The sequence below is a fragment of the Carassius carassius genome, chromosome 28, assembly GCF_963082965.1.
Source record: "Carassius carassius chromosome 28, fCarCar2.1, whole genome shotgun sequence".
Taxonomy (NCBI): Eukaryota; Metazoa; Chordata; class Actinopteri; order Cypriniformes; family Cyprinidae; genus Carassius; species Carassius carassius.
In genome coordinates, this window is record NC_081782.1 from 3,808,721 (window position 1) to 3,836,276 (window position 27,556).

The 27,556-nt window shown below is 35.4% G+C and overlaps 1 long non-coding RNA gene and 1 pseudogene across 1 annotated transcript; one reads left to right on the forward strand and one right to left on the reverse strand.

Annotated features, from left to right (window-relative positions):
- Positions 1–167: 167 nt before the first annotated feature.
- Positions 168–2,641, reverse strand: LOC132108353 (uncharacterized). Its single transcript, XR_009424430.1, has 2 exons — positions 2,514–2,641; positions 168–379 (listed from the first exon to the last, which is right to left on the reverse strand). It is a non-coding gene; the product is annotated as an uncharacterized LOC132108353 (long non-coding RNA).
- Positions 2,642–4,689: 2,048 nt separating this feature from the next.
- Positions 4,690–27,066, forward strand: LOC132107745 (neutral amino acid uniporter 4-like; annotated as a pseudogene).
- Positions 27,067–27,556: the final 490 nt, after the last annotated feature.

The following is a 27,556-nucleotide window of genomic DNA, read 5'->3' on the forward strand; positions in this document are numbered from 1 at the left end:
ATTGCAGCACTTATTTAAGCCTATGTGTAACAGACATAGACTGTAAAAAAATAAATAAAAGAACAGAGCACTGGAACACTGTGGTCAGTCGTCTCTGTGTCTCCTTCTATCGGCGGTAAGGAGTCACTTCCACTACAAATGTTTCTTTTTTTTCATATGTTACCTCCTTTCCTCGTCTCGTGCCCCCGCAGACAGGGAGAGAGCACGCGCGCTCACGCCTCCTCCTCGGCCCTCCTGCGCTCGAGGCTCCAGCGCTGCCACGTAATCTCGCACGAGCACCCGCTCACTCACTCAAAACCTCCGGGAACCGAGACAGCGACTGCGGAAGATTAGAAACACAGTGTACGAAAGCCCTCCGGCGGGTGTAGCGGAGCGCAGACTGAAGCGGTAAGCGAAAAGTGCGTGGAAGTGTCCCCACGCGCGCGGCGCGAGCGCACAAGACGCAGTCCATATTTAGCGCGATCGCAAGCAACAGGGCGATCCATGTGTATGAAGTGCTGCCGGATAGTTTTCAAGTCGTTTGCATGCAACAGGTCCTTGATTTGTGGTCGGCAAAAACTCATTTGATTGTAAACACTGGCGCGTCGCAACTTCGATGCAGAAGAGAAAGTGTGCGGCAGCCGCTGTCACGCGCTGGATTTCGAGTATGTTCTGTACTGTATTATCCTGATCTGAGAGCTGGACTGGGACTTTTCTGTTCTCAAAGCCTGTATTAGTGTGTTCTGAGCAGAGATACTGAGGACTGTAACTTTTGTTTTCATGTAGAGAAGTTCAACACAATATATCACTCCCACCTGTACAACTGATTCTGTTCGTGTAGTGCTTGGTGGGTTTGGGATGTTGTGTAGTTGTGTTATAGTTAAGGTAATCCAGTACATTATTAACAAGTTGTCCACCAACAAATCGACTTATATGGTAATGTTTCAAATAAGGACCAGTGTACAGTATATCAGCCAGGTCAAAGATAGAACATAAGTTTGTGCCATTGTGAATTAATAAAACATTTTAGTCATAGAGGTTTCTGAATTAAATCATTTTATAGTTTGTGAGCAAATCAATTAATTTGAATTGGTTCTTTTCATTGAATTAGTCAAGATTATTTAGTCTTATTCAAATTTATTTAAAAATCCTCATCCAGGAATCAGAAATGAAACTCTGTATGAGTTCAAGAATCTACAGATATTTTGTGAGTAGATTTTGAACAATAATGAACAATTTATATTTTATTTTTATTTATTCGAGCATTTCATATCAGAGTTTACATCTCATTTGTACATATTAAATTGTTCCTAAATTGTATTATATATGTATTAGCGTTTATATTTATGTCTAGACATCAGTATTTGAGTCACTGATTGACTTCTAGTAAAGTGAACAGATTTACTTGGAGATATGCAAACACTCTGAAGTAAGAAATGACACATCAGCAGATCTGGTTTTGTTCGTAAAAGAGTTTAATTGAACTGTGTATAGCCCCCCCCCCCCTCAAGTGAGTAGTTCATTATGGGACATGCACAAAATCTTAAGATTCCGGATACAACACCCAGTTCCTGTTTGTCTGGGTGGGAATTGTGTCCGAGGCTGCTGTTCTGCTTCGTTCTGTATGTGTGTGCGCTGCTGCATTTCCACATTCAGATTTCTTACTGCTGGCCTTTGCTCAGTTGCCATGACTACGGGTGGAAAAAAAACTTACTAAAGGTGTGAAGCCACAGATATGGAGCAATATTTCATATTATTTTGTGGGGACAGTATTCTAAAGTGCGACATGTTTTGTACTCAATGTGAAACATGTTTCTATTATTATACATACACAGTTTATATAACAACTGATTTGTTCACACTTCAGGTCATGTAATAGAAAAAAATATATAATATTTATTAATAATATGCTCATATGATCATTTATTAGTAGAGTATTAATATTCTTAATATACACACCTGGTATCCTCCTTATCAAAATGTAATAACTTGCTGTGCCTCTGAAACAACTTTTCTGCTGACTTCACAATCCAGTCAATGGATAAAATCAAGTTATTTTATTAATTATTATGGATGTATAATTAATATGATGTAATTAAAAATGTATTTGTTACAGTGCAGCAGCATTCAACAGATAAAAAATCTAAAGTCATCAAAAAATGTATCAGTTATTAATAATATATAAATATGATAATTTATTAAAAGTATATGTTAATTCTTTTTTAATATACATTCCTGGTACTGTTATGCAGAATTCATCAGCACACATTATTACAAAAAAATTATAATTGGATTCTAATCAAATTTTACCCTATTTTTTTCTCATTAACTATTCTGTCTCTCTTAAAAATGTCGACCACAAAAAGCATCTAAAAATACATTTATGTACATTTAAATTTGAAATCATTTTTTTTTTTGCTACTTAGCCATTAAATACTTTATAAGTACATTGATATAACTTTATAAATGTTTATTAATGTGCTTCAATTAAAAAAAAATAATAATAATAATTCTTAAATTGTATGTGTTTTCACAGGACCGTGCATTTTGGTTTTTCATCTGGGATCGCCGGTGACCCGCTGTGTGGAAACACACTGAGCCATGCGGCAGTTGAAGGGCAAGCCCAAGAAGGAGTCTTGGAAGGACAAAAAGGAGCGCAAGCAGGCCATGCAGGAGGCGCGGGAGCAGGTGACTACGGTTGTTCTCCCGACGCTCGTAGTGCTCGTGCTGCTCATCGTCCTCTTCGTCTACGTGGCCACAAGACCCGGAGCCATCGAGTAAAGAGACTCCAAACAGCCAAATCTCCCCTGTCCTCGTCATTCTCTTTCATTTCCCCTCGTTCCTTCCCAATGAATGAACTACACACAATCATAAGGATGGATGGATTGATAAAGGAGTGGGTTTCAGTGCCATGTTTGGAGTGTGTTAAAGAAGGAGTCTTCCGTTTGGGCTTCTGACAGCGCGCCTCTCCCAGCCTCCATCATTCGTGTCTGTGGCGGCCATGTTGGCTCCAAGTGCATTCACAGGGTTCTAGTTTCATGCCAAAGCACCTGAGACACAGCAGACTCAGACTGACCCAGGAAGCGGGCCAGATCTGATGTCTCTGTGCTCAGTACAAATGAGAAGTGACTGTAGTATTGCATATGTCTGTAGCATGCAAGTTTACACACACACACACACAGTTTCACAAATGAACACTGATGGGATTAAAGACCGAAAAGAATGCTACCCAGAATGTATATTTCTGAATGCTCTACCGAATGCCTCTTAACAACCAGTTGCTGATGTGTGCGTGCGCGTGTGTGTGTGTGAGCAGATGCACCATGGGGTGCATGTTTTTATAACACATCTGTGATATACAATCCCGGCGGAAAACATGCTCTTATTTAAAAATGTATTCCAGCAGGACTTGGATCTGAAAATGTGCCTTAACTTTTAATGACGTAACAGCGTTTGAAGTGTTAATAAAGATATAGGAAGCCATGCTGACTGCTTTAAGTATGGTTTTAATAAGACTCTGTGTTTAGATGTTTCAAGTTTTTTTCACATCTGTCACTTTTGGAAAATTTTCTTAGAAACTTTGCTTTTGCTGACAGTTTTTTTCGTGTTTTCTTGCAAATAGTTTGCATTTAAATTTACATATTTCCTCCCCTCCCATTCCGCATTTGCTTGCAAAACATTTCACGCTCTTTTACAAAAGTAATACAACTCCCATAAAACTTTGCATTCATTCACAAAAGCATTGAATTATAGCTTTTACTCCCACTTCATATTTACTCCCACTTCACACAAAATGTTTGCAAATTTGTTTTTTTTTTTATACTTTTCTTTGCATTACCATGTCAATATAAGGGCTCTCTGGCTACATAAGACAAACTACACTCTTTTTCTGCTTGCAGAAGAACTTTTCAAATTTATTAGCAGTTCAAAAATATTGTTTTGAAGAAAAATGCACTTTGAAATTTAATATTTTAAAATATTTTTATTACTTTAAATAATAAATTATATATTACTGCTTAAATTATTAATACAAAATTGCACTACCACACAACAATTTAAATATCATTGGCGTACATGATTATTGTTTTGATATTTACCATTTTGTTTTTTGAATGCTAACACAGTTCTCAGGGGAGAACTTTTTAAAGAGATGGGTAACAAATTAAAAAAAAAAAATCGGCTACTTGCAAAACAAAATGTATGGCATATAGTGAAATATTCTGTATCTGTAATCTTTATGTTGGGGAAAAATGTCAGTAAAATAATTCTGGTGTAGTAACTGCTAATGGTAACCAGTCAAACTTGACTCCTGGGGCCAGTTGCGTAAACTTAGCCACCATGTTAAGACTTTGTCTTAAGAACTAGTTTGACCAATAGCAGTTGCCAAGTGATCTTACTTTTTTTCAATACAAATAAGAACAATACTACCTTTTCATAACTGAATTAAAATGTTCTGACCAGTTTTTAAGAAAAAAAAAGACTAACTTTTTTTAAACTAGTCTAAACAGTTTATGCAACTGGTCCCAGGGCCATTACTATAGGGGCCAATGCACAGTTGCTGTATTAGTGTCGCGGCCCCTTTAAGGAGCTGCTCCGTCCTGACGCCGGTGACGTGGAGCGCATGGTTTGTGTGTGAGAGCCTGTGATGATGTGCACTGTCTGGGTGATCCACTACAAATCTCCAGCGGGACTCATCTTCATTGACAAGGGGTTTAGGCTTGAGTCATCTGATCGCGCGGGTTGTTCGGTGCGGATGTCGGATCCAGCTCAGGGCCGGTGATGGTCGCACATGAAGCCGGAGAGAGTTACAGAAGAGCGGCTGTGATTTCTGCGCTCCTTCGGTAAAGACTTCCACTACTGAACCCATCACTCTATACAGCGTATAATGCACTACATAATCAACATTAACCTCCTTATATTGCTTTATTTTTAAACCGTAAAGTTATTGTTAACCATTTTTTGTGTATTTGTTATATTTAATGATGCGATTCATATATTTTAAAGATGGGTTTTTGATAAACACATTTATTTAACATTTTAAATATAGCCTATTTCTAGTGTATATTGTACGCCCATTTTTAGTAAACACATTCTATTAAAAAAATTTAAGTATATAAACTTTAAATGCATTTTCTATTCTAGTTAACAAAATGTCTATTATATATTTAGTATTTTTTGCATAACAATTATAGTAGTATTTTATGCATTATATGTACTATTATGCACAAACACATGTATATGTGTTTATATATAAAATAAAAAAGCAAATCTTTAAATATTAAATAGATAATAAATCTTTTTAATAAACAACTTTATTTTATATTATTTTGTGTATTGTTTGTGTAACTATTACATAGATTTTACTATTATTATGATTATTATTAAAGATGTGTCATTTATAATGTATAATATAATGTAATATATTATTCCCATAAATTTGGGTTTAATAGTAAATTTGGTAACTTTACTATTGTCTATTGGCTAGTGTCATGATAAAGAACAGGTGTGTCCAAACGTAGTTGCATGCATAGTATTTGCAACAGAATATGCATATTATTTATATGCTTTTTACTGCTTAACAATTACAAGCTGCTTTGACATTTAATCGTTTAATGTAATTACAATGAAAAGTTAGTTTTAAATGTCACATTAGTGTGCAACAACAACAGTCAAATGTTGTGTAGTTTTGTGTTTTCTGTCTGTCATGTGTTTTTTGATTGGATAGAGTGTGTGTCATTGTGTATGTTATTTACAGCTGATTCCCTGTGTGTCAACTCATCAGAGCACTCAACAGACCCGCAACACAATCAGCTTCAGTGGGTTTAAATAAACCTATTCCAGATGAGCAGCACAAGATGCCAGCACCTGAACAACTAGGTAATGATGTATTTTTTGCACCACAGATCACAGTAGTTCATGCAAATATCTCTACACTAACAAAACAGCACCACAGGACTGCCATGTAATTGCATTCTATACAATAGATTAAAGTATATTTGAAACTATTTTAATAAACACAAAATCAAAATAATATTTCAGTGTGTAGTATTGTAGTTTTGTTTTAAAAACATGTATTATTGTTATGCATATTTATGTATTTACTATGCATTTTTTTGAATGCATGATATTTTATGCATATATAAAAATTGAAATGAAATGTAAAATGAACACATAAATCTATTTATATTCTATAAAAGTGTTTTTTTTAACACTTTTTTTAGGGCAGCTTTTTTGGTTGACCTGTTTTGATCACCAGATACTTTACTTTACTTGGTCTGAAAACACACATCCACTTGAGGCAGAGCAGACAGACGGTTTTGAGCTGCTCAGGTGTTTCTTAATGAACTGAATAAAGCATCAGGCTGCTGTTTTTTAAGCAGACCTGTTTTTATATTTTAATTCATGAACTAGATCCGTTAATTAGGCCATGCATTTATTACTGCATTAGATTTAATACCTTTAAGCCTGTGATTTTATTTCAAATATGACACGGAGCAGACATGGAGGTGATGAGCCCTCTGATAGAGGAAGAATGAGGTGAGGAGGAGGAGGAAGATGTAGACGTAGATGAAGACTCGGAGCACCTTACACAAGGCATCACGTGAGTCTCACATCAGGGTTTCTTTTGTAGTTTATAGGCGTTTGTTTGCAAACAACAATTTCATCTGTAACAAAAAAAAGTGTGTATACATAACCAGCATCATGTTGTGACCTCCTCCATTTCTGACATCTCTCTGCTTGAAATAACAACATTAATGTGGACAAAACGTCTGTTTTCCCTCTTTCTCAGGTTTACTCAAACCCTGCTGCATCTCTTAAAGGGGAACATCGGCACAGGGTTGCTTGGGCTTCCTCTAGCAGTGAAGAATGCTGGGATTGTGGTATTTAACATCTCATCTTCCTCTGTGAAAACATATGAGTGATAAACCCAGTCTAGATCAAACAGACCCTAGCTTTTCTTTTTCTCAAAATCCAAAACTGACTCTGAATATGAACACACTTCTAGATTTATGTCCAGGTTTTCAGACTGTTAGTAAATGCAGATCATGAATCTGACCCCCAGACTCTAAAAACCTGAAAATGCTTGAGGGGAGTAATAAATGTATTTGTTGTTCCCACAAAATACAGTTACAGCTTTATTGCTCCTGTAATTAGATTGGTTTGTTTTCCCCATCGTGTCCTGATCGCCGGATACTGACTCTTAATGGCTGGACAGGTTCAGATGTGAGTTTTAGACAGGTCAGACTGGTTTACAGTCTAAACTGCTGTTGGTTTGTAAACGAGTCAGTCCACAAACGTTATTGCCATCATAAAGACCTCATACAGTAAGCAAAGTTCACGCTGAGAGAGAACGATAAGGCTTTATTACTCTAGAAGACACTTAAAACCTTTACCTTTAGTCATTTAGCAGACACTTTTATCCAAAGGGACTTACAAATGAGGACAATAGAAGCAATCAAAACCAACAAAAGAGCAATGATACACAAGTGCTCTAACAAGTCTCAGTTAACTTAACACAGGGTTTTTTTTTTCAATTATATAATAAATAAAAAGAAAACAGATAGAGTAGAAAAAGAATAGAGCAAGCTAGAGTTAGAGGCTTCTTTTTTTGTGCTTTTGTAAATTGTGTAATAAAAATAAAAATAAAACCGATAGAATACAAGAAGATTAGAGAAGCTAGTGTTAGTTAAAAAAAACACACAATTCTCTGTTTCTTCTCCAGCTCGGTCCAGTTAGTCTGGTTCTGATGGGCGTTGTGTGTGTTCACTGCATGCACATCCTGGTCAACTGCGGTCATCAGCTCAGTGAGCGGTAAGAACGCACCAATCACAGCCCACCGCCTCACTCACCACAGCCAATCACATTTCAGCTTCTGTTTTTTTTTTTTCTGTTTGAGTCTTGACCTGATGTTTAATGATTTTTTTGAAAAGCAGAACTAGGACTAGGCATAACTAAACTCTTTGGTGAATCAGGTTTTATGATCAGTGATTATTTTCTTAATAAAATACCAATTTAGCAAATTATAATAATTTGCTAAAACTTTAAAATATAAAAATACTTTCCAATAATTTATTCATATTTTTTTTGTTTTTTTTTGTATTCCACTGGGATAGTTCCACTGTGAAATTCAATTCAAGTTTATTTGTATTGAATTTCACAGTGGAACTGGGGTGTGGCAGCTGATGCACATGCTTGTATCACATTAAGCCTGGTGCTAACATGAACGACCTAGGTTTGAGTTATATATATATATATATATATATATATATATATATATATATATATATATATATATATATATATATATATATATAAAACAAGAATGACTAAAAACACACGGCAGAATTACTCAAATTAAAATGAAAACTAAAAAATATGAATAAATTATTGGAAAGTATTTTTATATTTTAAAGTTTTAGCAAATTATTATAATTTTTTTGTCTACATGCAACATGATCTATCTTTTTTTTTAATTTCAGTTTTACTTATTTTAGTTAATCTAAGTGAAAATTAGAAATGTTGTCTTGTCAATTAAAGGACAAATAAGTTTATCAATAAGATTATTCTTAATATGTTTTTTTAATCTTTTAAATTTATTTATTTTTTTGTCATTTATTTGTTTAATTTATTTATTTATTTTTTGGCAGATGAACCCCTTTGACCTAAATACTTAATTGAAGACCCATTATAATTTAATATTTCAATCATCACAGTTCTGTGATGTTTGTTAATTGTGACATGCTTGGCATGCAGGTTTTAATTTTTTTTTATAAATTATTATTATTTTTTTTTATGGTTCTTATTCTATTTTAATGATTTAAATATGATCTTTTTGTCCACTTGTGATCCAGTCTTGCTTCAGTTGCATTCTTCTCTCTGCTTCCTGTCATTCTCCACTTTAGCAGGATAATAGACAAAAATAACCCCCCAAATGCTAAAGTGACATAAAGCAGGTGTTCATCTGTGACTTTACATTAAGCATCACACAATATCTGTTCAAATGAACATCAGTGTCTTAGATTGTTTGTAAAATGATAGTTGTATGTATGTTGCAGTCAGCTCAAAGATTTGAAGCGTGCATATTGTGTATTGTGAGCGCAGCGGTTTCTAGCGTGTGGACTTTCCTGCGGTCTGGATCTCTGTCTGTGCGTGATCAAAGGCCTGTCCCTGGGCTCTGACTTCAGGAAGCGCAGGCGGCTGCATCAGTGTTGGAGTGAAGCTCATCAGTGTGCTGTCACACGCCTGCCAAGTTATGGCAGTGAGGATATATTATGGACTAGAGAGATCAATATATCGACTACACCAATAAATCAGATGATATTTGGCTGTTTGGGGATTATTGCGTCAGGGTTATTATAAATAACGAAAGCCTTAAACATTCACACCTGCTTTGTGTGAAAAGAGTATTTTTGGGGGGGTTAGTTTTGTCTGTTCAGTTATCCTGTTGTGTTTTTATTACTAGATGTAGTAATAAGTCTGAGACACGAGTGGATGAAAAGCTAATGTGTGACCCTGGACCACCAACACCAGTCTTAAGTCGCTGGGGTATATTTTTAGCAATAGCCAAAAAGACATTGTATGGGTCAAAATTATAGATTTTTCTTTAATGCCAAAAATCATTAGGATATTAAGTGAAGATCATGTTCCATGAAGATATTTAGTAAATTTCCTACCGTAAATATATCAAAACTTAATTTTTGATTAGTAATATGCATTGCTAAGAATTTATTTGGACAACTTTAAAGGTCATTTTCTCAGTATTTAGATTTTTTTGCACCCTCAGATTCCAGATCTTCAAATAGTTGTATCTCGGCCAAATATTGTCTGATCCTAAAAAAACCATACATCAATGAAAAACTTATTTGAAAAATGTACACTTTAGACAGGTTTTGTGGTCCAGTTTTTTTTTTTTGTGCTGCTTTTCTCTTGAAGAATATGTGCCAGTGTTTCTGTCCTCACAGGTTGAAGCGTTCCCCCCTCGGTTACAGCGACACGGTTGCAGTTGCCATGGAGATGAGTTCCTCCCAGTGCCTGAGGAGAGGTGTTCATTTTGGGAGGTGAGCTATCCCATCATGCAGTTCATTGGCATGACATCCCCCCACACACCCCTCGTGAGAGAGAGAGAGAGAGAGAGAGAGAGAGAGAGAGAGAGAGGGAAGGCAAGAGGGCAAATGTCTGTGCTGGAATGAATATATTCATCAGAGAGCGGAGACACAGGACACTGCCTGCAGAGATCTGATGTCCCACACACAGAATCTTAAAAAGATGCTGCCTCGTTTTTATCTCTTTCCAAAGATAATATCATGCATACTGAAACATAAACCCCTGATGAAGATGCTACTACTAGTACTTAAAAAAATATTAATAATAATGATAATCATAATAACTATTACTTAAATAATATTAAATTGAATAAAAAATAAAAAAAAACTTAAATAAATTAACATTTTATATAGCAGAAAATTCTCTCATCGTTTACTGTTTTGAATGATAATACTGTTTTGGCATCGTAAAAAAAAAATCTTAATTCATGAAAAAGACCTTGATCTTCAAATGTTCTCTTTTCTTTTTTTTTCTTTTTTTTAAAATGGGTTTCAAACACTATAGGTTTGAGTAATTTATGATGGAATTTCAGTATTACTTATTTAATCATTAAACATGTCAGCATTATTTATATTCTATTTTAGTTTATATTAATATTTTAATGTATCAATTTTTTTAGAAACATTAAATATATTTTATTATTTGTGTATTTATATTCTTATAAAAAATATTTTTATTTCATATTTTCTTACTTTTGTAATTTTTTCAATAGATCTAAGTAGTTTTGTTTTTATTTCAGGTATTTTTTCCATTTGATAATTTTTAGGTTTATTATTCATTTAAAATGTTTGATTAAATTAATATAATTAATTATTTCAACATTTCAAGTAGTTGGAAATGTACCTTTGTAATTAAAATTTATTAAAATTGTATTTTATTTCATCTTTATTTCAATAAAGAAAACTGTGTTTAATTTTCACTCAAACCACTATCTTTTCCAGGCACTTGGTGAATTTCTTCCTGGTTTTGACCCAGCTGGGCTTCTGTAGCGTTTAGTTTGTGTTCCTGGCTGAGAACATTAAACAGGTATGTGTGAGAGTAGAGCTCCACAAGTTTATTTTCTTCTTAGATGAACTGATGTTGATTATGTGACGGAGCTCACACATACCTGAAAATGAATAGAAAGACACATTTCAAGAATGAAGACATGCAGCGGCCAATCACAGTTCTTCTTTGAATGTAACAGGCAATCAGACTCTTGAAGTCACAGCCGTGTGTGTGTGTGTGTGTGTGTGTGTGTGTGTGTGTGTGTGTGTTAGGTGATGGAGGGAGCTCATCTGAACAGCTCTGTGGAGTCTGTGCTGTTATACTCCAACAGCTCAGAGGGGGGCGCCGTCTCCCTCTCAGCTCCTTCTGTCTCTGCAGCTTCAGGGTTGGACCTGCGGCTCTAAATGGTCTTCCTCCTTCCCTTCATCATCGTTCTGACCTTCATCAGAGACCTGAGGAACATGGCCGCCCTCTCCGACATCGCCAACCTCTGTATGGCTGTCAGCCTCGTCCTCATCTTAACATATATACTCAACGTAAGTGTGCGTGTGCGTGTGTGAGAGCTGTGCGATATGAGCAAATTTTATTTGTTTTTTTCAGATTAAAATTGTGATTGCGATTTTAAAATATTAAAATAAATATTTTATAAAGCTCCAGGTCTGCTGTTATTATATAGCAATATGACTATAAAATAATAATGACAGTAATAATAATAATAATTAATACTACTCCTATTACTGCTATTATGAATACATTTTAATATTTTTATTGTATTATTTTACTGTAAAATCAAGTATTTGATAAATTTCTGTACTAAATAATAATAATTATTATTATTAAACAAAATTATTAAAAAATAATAATAAATTAATTAATAAAATCAATATTTAACTGTAAAATTATAAATCAGGCTAATAATCAAATAAAATAATAATAATTATTATTATTATTATTACTAAACAAAACTATTACAAGTATTTTAAAATCAATAAATCAATTATTTAAGAAATGTTTAATAAAATAATAATGATGTATTTTTTAGTATTATAAAAAAGATATTATTAGATTTAGTAACTTTACTACTACTATGACTAAACAAGCAATACAAATATTTCTATTTAATTTTTAATTATTGTAAAATAATCAAGCATTTAACAGAAATAATATAAAAGTACTACTACTCCTAGTGATGCGCGAGTTGATCCGAAATAAGCGGGTGCCTGCGGTCACCCGCGGTTACCCGCGGTTACGAGTCATCCAAAAATATTTTTAATGATATTCGGGTCGCGGTCGGTCGGGTCGTTTGAAAAACATTTGTAATTTATATAGTACTAGACACAATTTTGAAATACATAGGCCTACACTTTATTGGCTGAATAACTGGCGCGGATAGAGTGACCACCTGTCCCGCTTTACGTTTTACTGTACAGCAATTTTACCCTTTGTCCTACCCTTATACAGTCTATGGTCCTACCTGACGCAAATTGAGCATCTGTCCCGCTTTTTCAATTGACCCAGCATAATGAATACACGGATACGTCCATAGACGTACTGTTAACTTATGTCCAATAGTTCAGAGGAGAGCAATAAAAGCGTTAGGGTGATAGGCTTAGTCGTGCGTTAATCAAACTGTTGACTGGTGAACGAACGCCTCCTCAACAATCTCAAATTGGAGAGCGCGCGCGCTGTTCGGTCAGGTTAAGCAGCCATGGCCAGTGGGGCCACGAAAAAGAGAAGATTCACTTTTAATAGCTAATGGACCGCTACATAGCCTACTCTTGGTTAAGACCTGTAGATGGCGAAGCAGAGAGAGCTTTTTGCATTTTATGCAAAAGGAGTTTTTCTGTGGGACATGGTGGAGAATACGACGTGAGCGACATGGTGCATGTGAATACCACAGAAAAAAAGCACATCATCAAGAAACATGCAAATCAGTGCAATCGTTTTACAATAAACCAAATGACCCACAGGCTGACAAAGTTTGGGCAGCAGAAGTGACGAGCATTTATCATTCCGTACATTACACACATTCATATCACTCTACTGCAGTAACAAGTTTGCCCCAGTAATCTTTACAGATTCTGAAATAGCTAAGAAAAAGCTGTAGAAACTTTGGGTGATATTTTGGGTCAGGTAGTGTCTTAATCTTTGAGTCGGTGGGTTTAAAAGGAAATATAGCCAATATATTACAGAACGCTTGAAATGTCTACTTTTAAATGAAAATATTCAAACCAAAATAAATAGTTTAGTCTCTGATTATGTAATCCATATGAAATGTGCATTTCTCTGGCGTTCATGGTGAGTCCGCATCGTCAGCTTCATCTTAGCAGCGAGCGACACAGAAAACACCAGTTTATTACTAAACAATTAAATGTCTCCTTGCTAATTTAGTCACATTCATAATCATTACTTTAACCGGTTCTTTGTGGCAAGCTTTATGTGTGCGGTCATAACGCTTTATTATGCTGTAGTCTATAGTCTATTTAAGTAATTAAATTAATATAAAGGGGCGACGCATTTACTACTTGTAAAAAAATGCGGGTCAGGAAGCGGGTCGGGTAAAATTTTTTTTTTACTTTCTTTTGTTGCGGCCGGGTTAGTTGAAAACATTGGTCGGGTGCGGGTTGTTTATACATTAACCCGCACATCACTGACTCCTACTACTAATTATTATTAAACAAAACTATTAATATAAAAATATTACTCATGTAATTTAGCTCTAAAATAATAATAAAAAAAACAAGTATTTTCAAAAATAATCAAAAATCATTTTACTTTAGAGTCCAACTGTAAAATAAAATACTAATATGACAGTTAATTATTGCAGTCTTAATTTCTTCATTTTCAAATGCTTTTATTTTGGCATAAACCTCATGGATCCCTTAAAGCTGCAATGAGCTTCAGTTGTAATGAGAAGATGGATTATCAGCGTTTCTCATTACAAAACTGGAAAGATGATGGACATATGTTGCATTCACAAATGCATGTTATAAGCAACTCAAACCGATGCAGAGATGAGTTTGTATTAAGCATTTACTGTGAACCGCTGCTCTGTGATGCTGAAAACACTGCTTGTGTGTAAAAGAATCCGCATCGTTCAATCTAGAAACACAACTGATACAAGTCTATGCATGCAGACGCTCACAAATTGCAAGAAGCCACCAATTCATATTGGAGGCAAATTTCTGTATGCATCTGATTGACAGGGCTGTGGGCGGCTGACACTGGATCTTTACATGCATTGTTCCTGTCATGTGTGTGTGTGTGTGTGTCTTTCATCCTCTATGCTACAAAGAAAGACTGCAATTATAATCCTGATGTGAAACTATATCATGCCTTTACCGTCTCTGGCTATGTGTAGGATGTGAGTGATCCCAGACGTCTGCCGTTCGCCTCCACGTGGAGGAAGTTTCTCTTCTTCTTTGGAACAGCTATATTTGCCTTTGAGGGAATTGGAGTGGTGAGATGATGATTCAGCTTTTATTTATATGATTTCGATTTGACGTTGCCTATGTATGTCTCTCTCTTTTTTTTTTTTTTAAAGCAGTTTTTCCTTTGGTATTGAAACAATTAGGTATAATTATAATAGACTAATTTGAAGTCTTGATGAGCATAATCGATTTTCCAAACCCAAACTCTTGAACAATGTGCTTCTTACTTTTTTTTAATCTTTATTTATTATTTACACCGAGCTATTTGCAATGCAGTATTGGATTTTTATTTACTTATTTTTTTATTATTATTATAATTATTATTATTATTTACAATTAAATTAATATAAATGGCAGATGATTTAATCCATTAATTCTAATATGTTTTTATATTAAAATAAAAAAACAATAATATTTCTAATATATAAATTTCTAATATATAAATAATGAACTTTCCCCATAATCAATCTTTCTATATTTTTCCTCTGCTGCAAAAAAAAAAGGCAGGGAAAAACACTAATGGATATATTTCTTTCACCATTAGAATAAATGTGAAACTTTTTTCCCCCAAAGCTCTTGAAAATGTTATTAAAGTGTATTAAACTAAAGTTCTGATACCTGCAGATTCCTTGATTCATGCATTCCCTGGGAACTGAACGTATGACCTTGCTGTTGCGAGCCTCAGTCTTAGCTGTTTGAGCTACAGGACACATGATTTGTTCCTGAATTTGATCAAAGGAAGCCTTCTTGAAAGCCTGTATCATCTTGGACACTACTTTTTGGACTTGGCTTTGTGCATGTGACGCCTGAAGCAAAGCTTCACCACCTTCTATTCAGTCTTCTGTTTTATTCTCACTCGCTTGCTTTGTGTAGGTTCTTCCATTGGAGAATCAAATGAGGCTACCGAAGCGATTCCCTCAAGCCCTCAATATCGGCATGGGCGTCATCATCGTCCTTTAAGTGACCCTGGCGACGCTGGGATACCTCCGCTTCAGAGACGACATCAAAGGAAGCATCACGCTTAACCTTCCACATGATTCCTGGTAAATATGCCACATGTGCACTTAAAAAGTCTGTCGGTCATTAGAGAGGTGATGGGAATTTCTCTGAAAGTTCAAAAGAAATGCGTTTATTCACATTTGAATTATAAATGCATTTATGGTCGATTTACTTTAATGCATCCTTGCTGAATGAAAGTATTATAAAGTAGTGTAAATCAATTGATACACATTGAACTTTAGTGCTCATGTGGGGAAATTGGGTTCAATTCCGGCCTGCATCATGTTCCAACACGACTCTCTCCAAAAGCTGAAAACTAAAAATGTAAAAAGTCCCATCCATCACATCTGAGTGTTAAATCAGTTCAGTTTAGTTATCGCAGCACTCTGCTATAGTGGAGTTAAATTCAGAGAACTAATATTAAACTCCTGTCTCTTTGAAGCTTCCTATGCATTCACTGTCAGAAACATCTCGAGTGATTGATTGCAGCTCACAGATCAAATTACGGAGAAATCAAAACCAGTTGCTTTCAAGTTAAGCTTTAACTAAAGCCTGCCATTTCCAACTCACTTTCATGGGGACTTTTATCTCATTAGCATCCGTCAGCTGAGGACAATCGGCCACCAGAGCTAATATCTGATTCAACATCTGGTTTGTTGACAGATCCAGCAGTGACGGCAGTGTGACATGCATCTGAAACTGTTAAACAACTGTTGTTTTATTATTATTATTATTATGCATGTAGATTTTTAATGACATCGTACTGTGAGACTGCAGTATTTTATATTTAAAAATGAATTTGGAAAACTGTAGGACTGGTCAAGAAGTCCAAAATGTGTTGAAACAGGAATAAAAACAATGGAACAAAATGCTTCTTTGAATCAATTCATTGAAAAGAATCTGCTCATAAGAGTCATTTGTTCATGAATCAGACTTTACTGATCATGCTGTAAGCTCGTTGTATTTAATATTATTTTTCATCTTGCATTAATAAACATTTATTGTGTATTTATTTAAATCTTTATGCCATTTTACATATATTATTTCATTTGAATTAATGAGTTTGAGCTCAGTTAAAAAATATATATATACTTTTATTTTGTAAGCATGCATTTAATTGATCAGTCAAGTAAAGACACTAAAGACTTGTAATGTAAAAAAAAAAATAAGTCAAATAAATTGAGTTCTTATAAACTTTGTATTCATCAAAGAATCCTGAAATGCATCACAGTTTCCACAAAAATATGAAACAGAACAACTGTTTAAAACATTGATAATAATCAGAAATGTTTCTTGAGCAGCAAATCATCAAATTAGAATGATTTCTGGTGATCATGTGACACTGAAGACTGGTGTACAGCTTTGATCACAGAAATAAAACTACATTTTAATAATATATTCAAATAGAAAGTTATTTTACATTTATAATATTTTATGATATTAGTTTTGATTCATTTTTAATCAAATATATTCAACTTTAGTGAGCATAAGAGACTTCTTAATAAACAATAAAATATTTTATGCACTCCTAACTTTTGAACATCAGTGTAATTATTTTATTATTTGCTATCATTAAGTTACAAAATATTTTTTTATGGAGTTGCAAACTAGCTCTCATTTTTCCCATCTCTAGTGTTGAAATCAGCATAGTGCGAGTTAAAGATTTTTCAACAAACTCTGTGCGTTGAGTTTCCTTTGAAGTCGTGTTGAAATCCTGCATTGCATCATTGACGTTTTTCAACCCTTAATTGCACATTCTGGGGTTTCTGACTGGATCTGTTCCCCGCTTCTCTGCAGCATTCATGTGTGTGTGTGTGTGTGTGTGTGTGTGTGTGTTGCCGGTCTAATCAGTTGGTGAAGGTCTTGTACTCGTTTGGTGTGTTTGTGAGTTTTGTGGTGCAGTTTTTCGTGCCGGCAGAGATTCTGGTTCCGCCCTTGTGTGAGTTTGTCAGGAAGAGATGGAGACGGGCGGCTGATCTCAGCCTGCGAGCGCTGCTCGTCTTCCTCACCTGTGAGTGAACGCACACACACACACATGCACATGCTCTCATCCAAAACACTGTGAACCGCCTCGATAAACAGCATTTTAAAGCATCAAAGTCATGTCTTTTAAGCTGAAAGCAATCCCAGAATGCATTGTCTCAATCTCAGTGAAAACAAAAACTGGTGAATCAAAAGAAGTAGAAAGTTGTATTGCAAGCATGCTGGTATTTTATTCAATAAATTCCATTAAAAAAATGGATTTGAACCATTAGTTTAGTATGTAGGCGGTTCATCTTGGTATGCTCCTTCTTCATCGTCCTCTTTCTTTTCTTGCTGTTTTCTCTGCACTTCTTCCACCCACCCATCCATTCCCTCATTTTCTCCCTATTCCTATCTTCTCCTCATCCTAATCCTGCCTCCAGTATTCATTGGTGATGAGAGGAGAGATAGTGGAGGTTTGTTCTCCTCCCAAAATGATGGATGGATGCTGTGAACCATTGTAAACCTGAAGGCTCTTGGATTAGTTTGATATATGTTTTTTATCTTTGGAAAAATTGAGTCGGCCACTGAAGCGTGAACCACCCAGAGACCTAAATTATGAAAATAAATATTTGTTTAACATCGTCAGTCATGCAGGTACGAGTGAAAGAGCGTTTGCTATGAAGAAAGAGAATGAGGAAGAGAGAATGTAGCAAGAATGGTGTGCACACGAGTGATGGTGTGTTTTTGTTTTAGAAATGGTGAAAAATGGAGCGAGACTGTGAGATGCAAACTGTTAAAACAGGATCTACCTATCAGCGCTATTTTAATGTTATTTCTATACTATTATAGTATTTATTAATATTTTCATTTTCATTATTTATCCATCCATCCAAGTAATCATTCTAGCTATTCATTGTTCTGTCTGTTGATCTGTTTATTATTCCATTCAATGATCATTCCTTCATCCATTCATCCGGCATTCCTTCATTTTCATTCCATCCGTCTGTTCATCATCATTAATTGTTATCCATACATCCATCCATCCATTGTTCATTCATTATCCATCCACCGTTCAGTCCATCTATTCTCCATTCCATTCTCTCCATCTGTTCAAATCTCTTCAACCGTTGTTCATTCTGTCAGTCTATCATTCATCATTTGTTCCATCCATCTATCCATTGTTAATTTATTGATCCATCCATTCATTGTTCATTCTGTCAAACCATTGTTTATTCCATCTATCCATTATTCGTTCATTCATCCATCCATTGTTCATTCCATCCATCCATTGTTAATTCTGTCCATCTATTCATCAGTCATTCACTCCTTCATCCATCCATTATTTATCCTGCCAGTTCATTCATTCATCCATCTATCCATCCATTGTTTATTCAATCAATCATCCATTTTTCAATTTGTCCGTATGTCCATCCATTGTTCATTCCTTTTTCCATCCATCCACTCATTCATTCTATCCATCCTTTATTCCTTTATCCATCCATTCATCCATCCATTGTTCATTCCTTCATTCATCCATCCATCCATCCATCAATCCATCCACTCGTCCATTCTGTCCATCCTTTATTCCTTCATCCATACTTTGTTCATTCCTTCATCCATCCATCCACTAATCCATTCTGTCCATCCTTTAATCCTTCATCCATCCATTGTTCATTCCTTCATCCATCCATCCACTCATCCATTCTATCCATCTTTTATTCCTTTATCCATCTATTCATCCATCGTACATTCCTTCATCCATCCACTCATCCATTATGTCCATCCTTTATCTAACTTTCCTACGGTTCAAACTATTCTTTGAGCTCACTATCAATCTAACTGTCTATCGTTTTAGTCATTGTAGCTATTTTATCATTCAATCCATTGTTCTAGCTTTAGTTTGAGACATCATATCAGCTATTAGTCTATTATTAAAGCTATTGTTTTAGCTGTTATTAATAGTAACTATCATTCTACTTCTTGTTCTAACCACCTATTGTTCCAGGTATTGTTTTTGCTATTTATCATTGTCGCTATTTTTTTTAGCAAACTATCTTTCTAGCAATCTACCATTCCAGCAATTGATGTTGTAGCTATCTATCATTCTATGTAGATACAATCGCTCTTGCTTCCTTTCCTCCCCAGTGGCCCTGCTCACTATTCATTTGTTGGTCTTTTGTTCTCTCCATCTCTCTGGTCTCCTTGGACATATCACTTTCTCCACTTATAAGATTTCTTTCATGATTTTCTTTCTCTCTTTTGTCCTGAGCTCACGGTCACTGGCTTCTCCGTCTCTCTTTTCAAAGTTTCAAGTTGCAGCATGGCGACATGAATGAAACATGGACACCATTATTTAAAGAAAAGAGCTTGGTGGGGTTAGAAACATATTCATGCTCATTCATTGCTAAACCGCAGAATGATGCATTTCTAAGTAAAACGATGGTGGGAAATAGTGTTGAGTGGAACTCGATTTAATACCATAGAGTGATTGTTTTATTGGCCAAGATATTATTGGTTAATATCATTGTCTCTGCCCACACAGTAGAAAAGTCATTACAGAGGCAGAGAAAGTCATTACATTCTGATGAAAGATTATGAAAAACATTCACAATAAAATCCGCTGGTGAGTTGTGTACAATAAGACTAGGGAAATGTATTATTATTTATAATGAAGGAAAATATCAGGGTTCCCCAATTCTGAAAAGACGGAAATTATATAAATTAGAAATTGAAACAAAAGTCAAATATGTATTTAAAAGGCTGGGAAAAGTCATGAGAATAAATGCAAATTTGAATTCCTTCATGCTTCGTGAGCAAATTGCTCTTTTTCAAGGCAGTCTATAAAATCTTATTCAGCACAAATGCCTGAAAAAGTAATGACTTTCAGTTGACATTAATTATACATAATTTTAAATTCAAATTATATAAAATCAAAATATTACGATAAATTACTTTTATATCAAATTTAAATTGATAATATATATATATATATACATACATATATATATATATATATATATATATATATATATATGTATATATATATATATGTATATATATATGTATATATATATATATATATATATGTATATATATATATATATATATATATATATATGTATGTATATGTATGTATATGTATGTATATATATTATATATATATATATGTATATATATATACATATATATATTCATATTGAAATATGGAATTATTTATTATTATTTAGTTATTAATGTTATTTATCTTCAAACATTTTCATAGGTTAAAAGGTGTGTGTGTTTCTTTAAATAAATGTATTTTTAGAGATATGATTCTAATAATTATAATATTTGAATACAGAGTTTAAAATTGTAAAAAAAAAAAAAAAAGTAAAATTAAAAAAATTTAATACAAAAACTACTAATTTAATTATTTTTAACATTTATCTTTAAATATTACATGCATTTTGTAGGTCTGTTGGAGCATTATATGTTGTATGCAGCTCTTCTGAGGAAGTTCTAGAAGAGGCCCGTGGAAGTGCTGTTGATCAGGGTAATGAGCTCTGAAGGTTGCAGGTCTGTGGCCCGTGTTGGTAGATAAAAAGATGAAGTTCTCATTCTGTCACTCGTTCATGCTGTCTTTTATCTCTCTCTGTGTTCTTTCAGCCTGATGTGCTTCCTCCCTCTTTCCCTGGCCCAAGGCCGTCACCCCTCTGAGTGCTGTGGTAGATTGGTGGGCGTGTTGCGTGTATGGGTATACGTGTGTGTGGGTGATGTGTTTTATATAGTGTGTTTGTGGCCGTGTATGTTTTTTATGGTGTGTGTGAGAGCTGGGGCAGAGTTGAGGGACTCATTCAGTGTCTTCTCATTTATCTCCGTCTTCCTGAGGCTCTGTGAATTATTACCTGCCTGCCCTACGGAGACAGGCCCATCATGGAGCTCTCCGCTGAGGCCTGTTGCAGAGCTCCGTGATAGGGCTTATCATGCACCTGCATGCTAAGGCCCTTGGTTCTGAGACTTTCTTCAAGAAGCCTCTGGCTTTGAGGTGTTTGTTTAGGAAGTTCAGTGGTTAAGGCTCAGTGTTAACCCAAAGATTGACGATTCAATCACTTCAAGGATCAAGCTATGAATTATGTGGTTTTCATTGTTGTTGTTATTATAGTCTTTGTATTAATATTTTCAATTTGGTTTTATTTTTGCATGTTCCTTAGCAGTTCTTTTGTGCATTTTTTATTGATTTATTTAATATTTTTATTATTATTATTATTATTATCTTGTTTTATTTTAATACTATAACATAAACTAAAAAAATGTGTTCAGTTAGAAAATTAAATAAAATAAGAATAATTTAACAATAAAATTACTGAAATATAAATAAAAATAAAAATACATTTTATTAAGATTTTTTACAACTATTTTATTTTGGTTTTAGTTAACAATAAGGGGGAATATATATTTAGATATTATGATTCTAATACTGATAGAATGTATGGATAGTTTAAAACAGCGGTTCCCAAACTTTTTTTCCTGCGCACCCCCTTCTATGTCCCAACCGGGTTGGCGCACCCCCAATCCCCACTTTAAAAAAAACGCAACAAAGCTGTCTTTTATCGCCATATAAAGAGTCAATGTTTAATCATGCGCAAATAACCAGAACACGCATGACAATAAAAACATCAACAAAGTTTCAATATAATGCAACAAAGCTACGCACAAGCTTCCATTTTTAAGAGGACGAGTGACAGACACAGGCTCAGTAACAGAAAGCACGGTTATTTTCAGCCGCGTCAAAGAAACATTGCCACGAATTCAAATGCGTCCCACCATGCTGAACACAATTAATTGTTTTTTTTTTCAGTTTTACAATTATTATTATTTTTTTTACATTAATTTAAACATTTACTTAAAAAACATTAGGCTATAGCTTATATTTCTTATGTTAAATTATTTTGTGTTTCATATATTATATTTATACTCACATAACATTGCACATTTAACGAACACATACAAGCGCACACTTTGGCAGAATTCAATTCAAATAGCCATCAACAGCCATTAGTTCGGTAAAATTGAGCATCAGAATGGACATTTGTTTTTAAGGGAGTAAAAAAAGAAATGTGAAAAAGGCCAGCGAATGAACACGTAGAAAAAATAATAGTCGCAGTATCAGCAGTGAAGGAGAGTGCTGGATTTTTGGTTTCCCCCGCAACTTACTTGAAGAAGTTCAGGCAAATGGGAACACCATATATTACGTAGCAATCATCCTTAATTGAAGAAATGTGGCAAAACATCTCTGGAGAGAACCTCATGTTATTAAATTCGAAAGTGCTTTCCATATTTGGATCAACATAAGCTACATTTGTGAACGCACATTTTCTGCAATGTTGCGTCAAGTCATGCTCAGTGCGCGTCTTACAGACTGCATCTTAAGCCTATGTTAAACTTTCCGCGTCCGCGGGGAGTCCGCTAAGTAGGCGTGACGTAAACATCGTCATGGGAGAGTGTGTGCGGAGGCTCTGAGAGGACGAACGCGAACCTCCCATTTTTTATGACCGCGCGGACAGGTGCGCATGGTCAGTAGGCTTCAAAAGCACAATTGCACATGTGGAGGCAGTGTGAAGAAGCCCATTGCTACTCGAACCTGTGCAATCCGCTTGCACTTGGACTTGGACCATAGTGCGACCCAGTGGGAAAAAAAAGGTTCAGAACCACTATAACACAACGGTTATGGAAATTAGAACGACAGTACATTGAATTAAATTGCAATGAAGTTACAAACGATCCACATCATTAAAGAGAATAAGCTCCGAAATAGATAAAATAAATAAAAACGAGGATCAATCTGAAACTTTTCAAGTGCGACAATAAAATTAGCCTACACACGATCCACAACATAATTAAGTTGCAAAGAGCATAGGCTCAAACATAAAATAAAATAAAAGCGTATGCATCTGGAACTTTTCGAGTGCAGCGCAAAAGTCGTTCAGCCATGACCAAAAGATACACGGACCCCACTCTCCTCCTGACTAACAACTTTATCATAAGATGTCTGACTTGACAGTTTCTCTGATTTCAGCCAGTTAAGCATATTTATAATAGTATATATTATGGAATGATATATTTTCCTCAGTCGGAAAACGGTGGCTTGCCCACTTCAGGTTGGTGGAGAGTTCCTGCCTCAAGTGGAGGAGTTTAAGTATCTTGGGGTCTTGTTCACGAGTGAGGGAAGGATGGAACGGGAGATTGACAGACGGATCGGTGCAGCTTCTGCAGTAATGCGGTCGATGTACCGGTCTGTCGTGGTGAAGAAAGAGCTGAGCCGCAAGGCGAAGCTCTCGATTTACCGGTCAATCTACGTTCCTACTCTCACCTATGGTCATGAGCTTTGGGTCATGACCGAAAGGAAAAGGACTGCTTAGACTGCTGCCCCCGCGACCCGGCCCCGGATAAGCGGAAGAAGATGGCTGGATGGATTATGGAATGAATGAAACGAGTTGGCACGCATATAGCCTAGCCTATCTGTCTTCTACGTTTCCATCGAAAACTAATAAATTATAGTTTTTAATTTAAAATTAAAGAGATTACAAAGGAAATGTTTACTGTGCATGTTTTTTTATTGTATGGAAAAATCCCACTTAAAAAAAAACAGACCGCCATTACATTTTTCCTCTCGCGCACCCCCTGGTGGCAGCTTGCGTACCCCTGGGGGTGCGCGCACCACACTTTGGGAATCCCTAGTCTAAAATGTAAAATTAATTCATAAATTAATATAAAATAATAAATATATAAAATAATATAAAAATACTAAATAAATTGTATTCATATTGAAATTATGTATTTTATATTTATCTTTAAACTCTATAATGCTGACTTAGATTGTCTCTTAAACAAATACTATTTCATATTGTCGCTGTATGAAGTAGCAATAGTTATGCTTGCTTCATCAGTACCCATAAAACATCACATTTCTTAATTATTATTCATATTTGGTTATTTGCATTCTTGTTTGTTCAACTTTAGATTTCTATTTTGAACATGGGTCCATGTGTTGGTGTTTATTTATCTCTCATATCATGTACCAAACTGTCAAACATTTATCCTGAGGGTGGCAGTAGCACACAGAGAGGAGAAACTGAAGCGTTCATGCGTGTTTGTGAGATAGTGTTCAGAATGCATGAGTGAGAGCGAGAACCCAGTGTGTGTTACATGTTATTGGTTTCTTCTGCAACTGAGAGAAGGAGAGAGAGAGAATGGGAGAAGATGTAGCTTAGAGAGCAGGTGTGTGACACTTCACACTTGAGTCTCATGAATTAAACATATGTGTACAGCCTGAGTGTGTGTGCTTTTTATAAAAGGCTGCAGGGAACGTTTGCAGTCATTCCACTAAAAGCTGTATGTGTATGTGGATATAAATTGTTGTGCCTTTGTATTCAGCGAAAAGAGAAGGGGTTTTGTCTTCCACATCAGCAGAAAGATGAATATTGATTTTTGATTTAGGCCTTCAGCCATGATCCTCTGCATACACCCGTCCACAAACCACAAAACCAATCAAGAGTTAAACACACACAGATTGGAGATCAAAACTACAGCCTGTTAAATTGTGAAGTTGCTTGCTTTTTGCGCAAACTGCGCAGAAATTACATGTCTTTATCTGCATCTTTTTTTCTTTATTATAATTAGTGTTGACCATGAATATAAAACTTTGATATGCAACATGCCTTATAGTGCAAACAAGCAAAATTGACCAAAATGTTGGCAACTGCATTGTAATGGTGTGTACGCACCAAAAGCGAATCAACTATTCGTATAGCGTTATCATTCTAGATTACTCGCGGGATGTTTTTGGAGTCAGTGGTTTGAATAAAATTATTGCGTAATGCGCTCCTTCATTTTCTGATACAACCGGACATGTCAACCTGGATGTGTCAATAAGCTATTTGCTGATTGGTTTGCGAAACAATGCATCATGCAGATTTTTTCCTGGAGTTGAAATTGTTTTACTTGCATGGAAGGCGCGATTGAGATGCACTATATATTGCGTGTGCGCAGCAATCACGTAGGCTGCCACAAATGTGCATCTTTTTATTGACATTGTATGTAGAGCAGTTTTATTTCAAGCACCGACTTTCAAAAACAACCTGTAACACGAAATATGTTTCTTCTCATTTTTATCCTGTTCAGGCCACAAGAGAAATATTCAGGGATTAAATTAAAACAGTTATATACCGTTATCAGCATATGAATTAGATTCGTAGCTTGTCTCTTCTCTGAGAGAATATGCGCAGTTAAGGCCAGAAGGGATACAGCTAAAACTACTAGGCATGCGCACATCAATATAGCGTAATATTTTTGTCACACACTGGATTTTTGTAAGGGGTAGGTTTAGGGTTGGAGTAGGTGTTAATAAAACTATGTTAATAAAACAATCTAATAAGTAGAAATTTTAATTTATTGTAAGCTTCCAATTTTAGCTGTATCCCTTTTAGCCACAACTATTATGCGTCGTTGCCGAAAGCGCCATCAGTTTTTACTTTCACTGTTGAAAATTTTTCATCGGCATATGTCTTGCGCAAAGTTTTCACGTTGTTTGTCTAATAACCATTGGCTCGTCTTCGTGGTTTGAATGGTTTCAATATCGCAACGTCCTCCACAAATTTGGCCTACGCCACTGCCAACACACATTCTAGCGAACCCAAAACCCCTTAATTGTAATTGTATTATTACAATTATATTTGAGTAATTTTAGTACTTATTAAAATTTCTTTCCAAGGCAACATTTAATTTAAGCTTTTCATCTAAAAAACTAAAATATTTTTTCATGTTTTCCTGCAAAAATCAAATTTCTCCCTTCCTTCTTGTCTCCATCTCAGGCATAACAGCAGTCTTGATACCGCGGTTAGATCTGGTGATCTCACTGGTCGGTGCGGTTAGCAGCTCGGCGCTGGCGCTCATCTTCCTGCCGCTGGTGGAGCTGGTGGCATTTCCCAGTCAACCTCCTCCTCTCCTGCTCCTCAAAGACCTCTCCATCGCCGCCCTCGGCTTCATCGGCTTCCTGACCGGGACCTATGTGACGCTGGAGGAGATCATTCATCCCGTCGACCAAGGACAGACCTGTCTCCATGATGACAGGAACTGGACCACACCCACTACCTCACCGCCCTGAAGACCACGCCCACAAACAAAGGACCAATCAAGGCACAGTTCCATATTTAAAGGCCACAGTGTCATTTTGAATACTGTAATGGCAAAGAAACTTTTTTTTTTTTGCTGAAATAGAGAGCTTGTCTTATAAGGCTCAAGGTGTTATTTTATAGCACAATTAGTTTTTAATTCCTCAGGCACATGCCTGAGGTGCGCGGCTGTAGTGAGGATTGTGTGCATGTGTGAGTGAGTGATGGTGTGCATAGGAAATATTTCCTCCGTACGGCCTTATGGACTTTCCATGACTCCACCCTGTTCTAGATGGAAAGGCTTGGACTCCATCAGGTCGGTGGAGCGTATAGCATGACAGACCGTCAGCATTTAAAACTGCAGGAGAGCGCCAGAGAAATATTGCACACTGTAAAGAATGTACATTCTCGCTGACTAGCGGTATTATTAATAAACCAATAGTTTCTCCTGAGGCTTGTGATATTAATTTTTTTTCTTTGTTCTTTTTTTGACTGCTGCAGTATTCAGGGGGAATAATGAGTCTTTTATTTAATGACAAACTTTGCACGTTAAATGTATTACAGGCTATTAAGCTGTTAAGTAGAAATCCACTCTGCAAGTCTGTATTTTTCAGAACTATTCAGGGTTCAAAACAAGCTGTTTCAACCGTATCTGTAATTTCTTGTCATTTAACACACTTAGTTTTTGACTCATCATTTTTTTGTTTTGTTTTTAAGAGTTTAACTTTATTTTAGTTGTTTTGGGGGTGCTAAAGCTAACTGTTACTATTTTTGTTTTATATTTTTTTCCTATAATTTTAGTGTTTAACTTTTATTTTTACTATTTTCTGTCCTTCCAAAGTTAACTGGTGTTACTTAAAATGTTTATCAGCATTAAATTTCCCAGTATAATTGCTGATGGGTTGTGAAGGTTTCAAATTTTATAACGTACCATGTATCCCA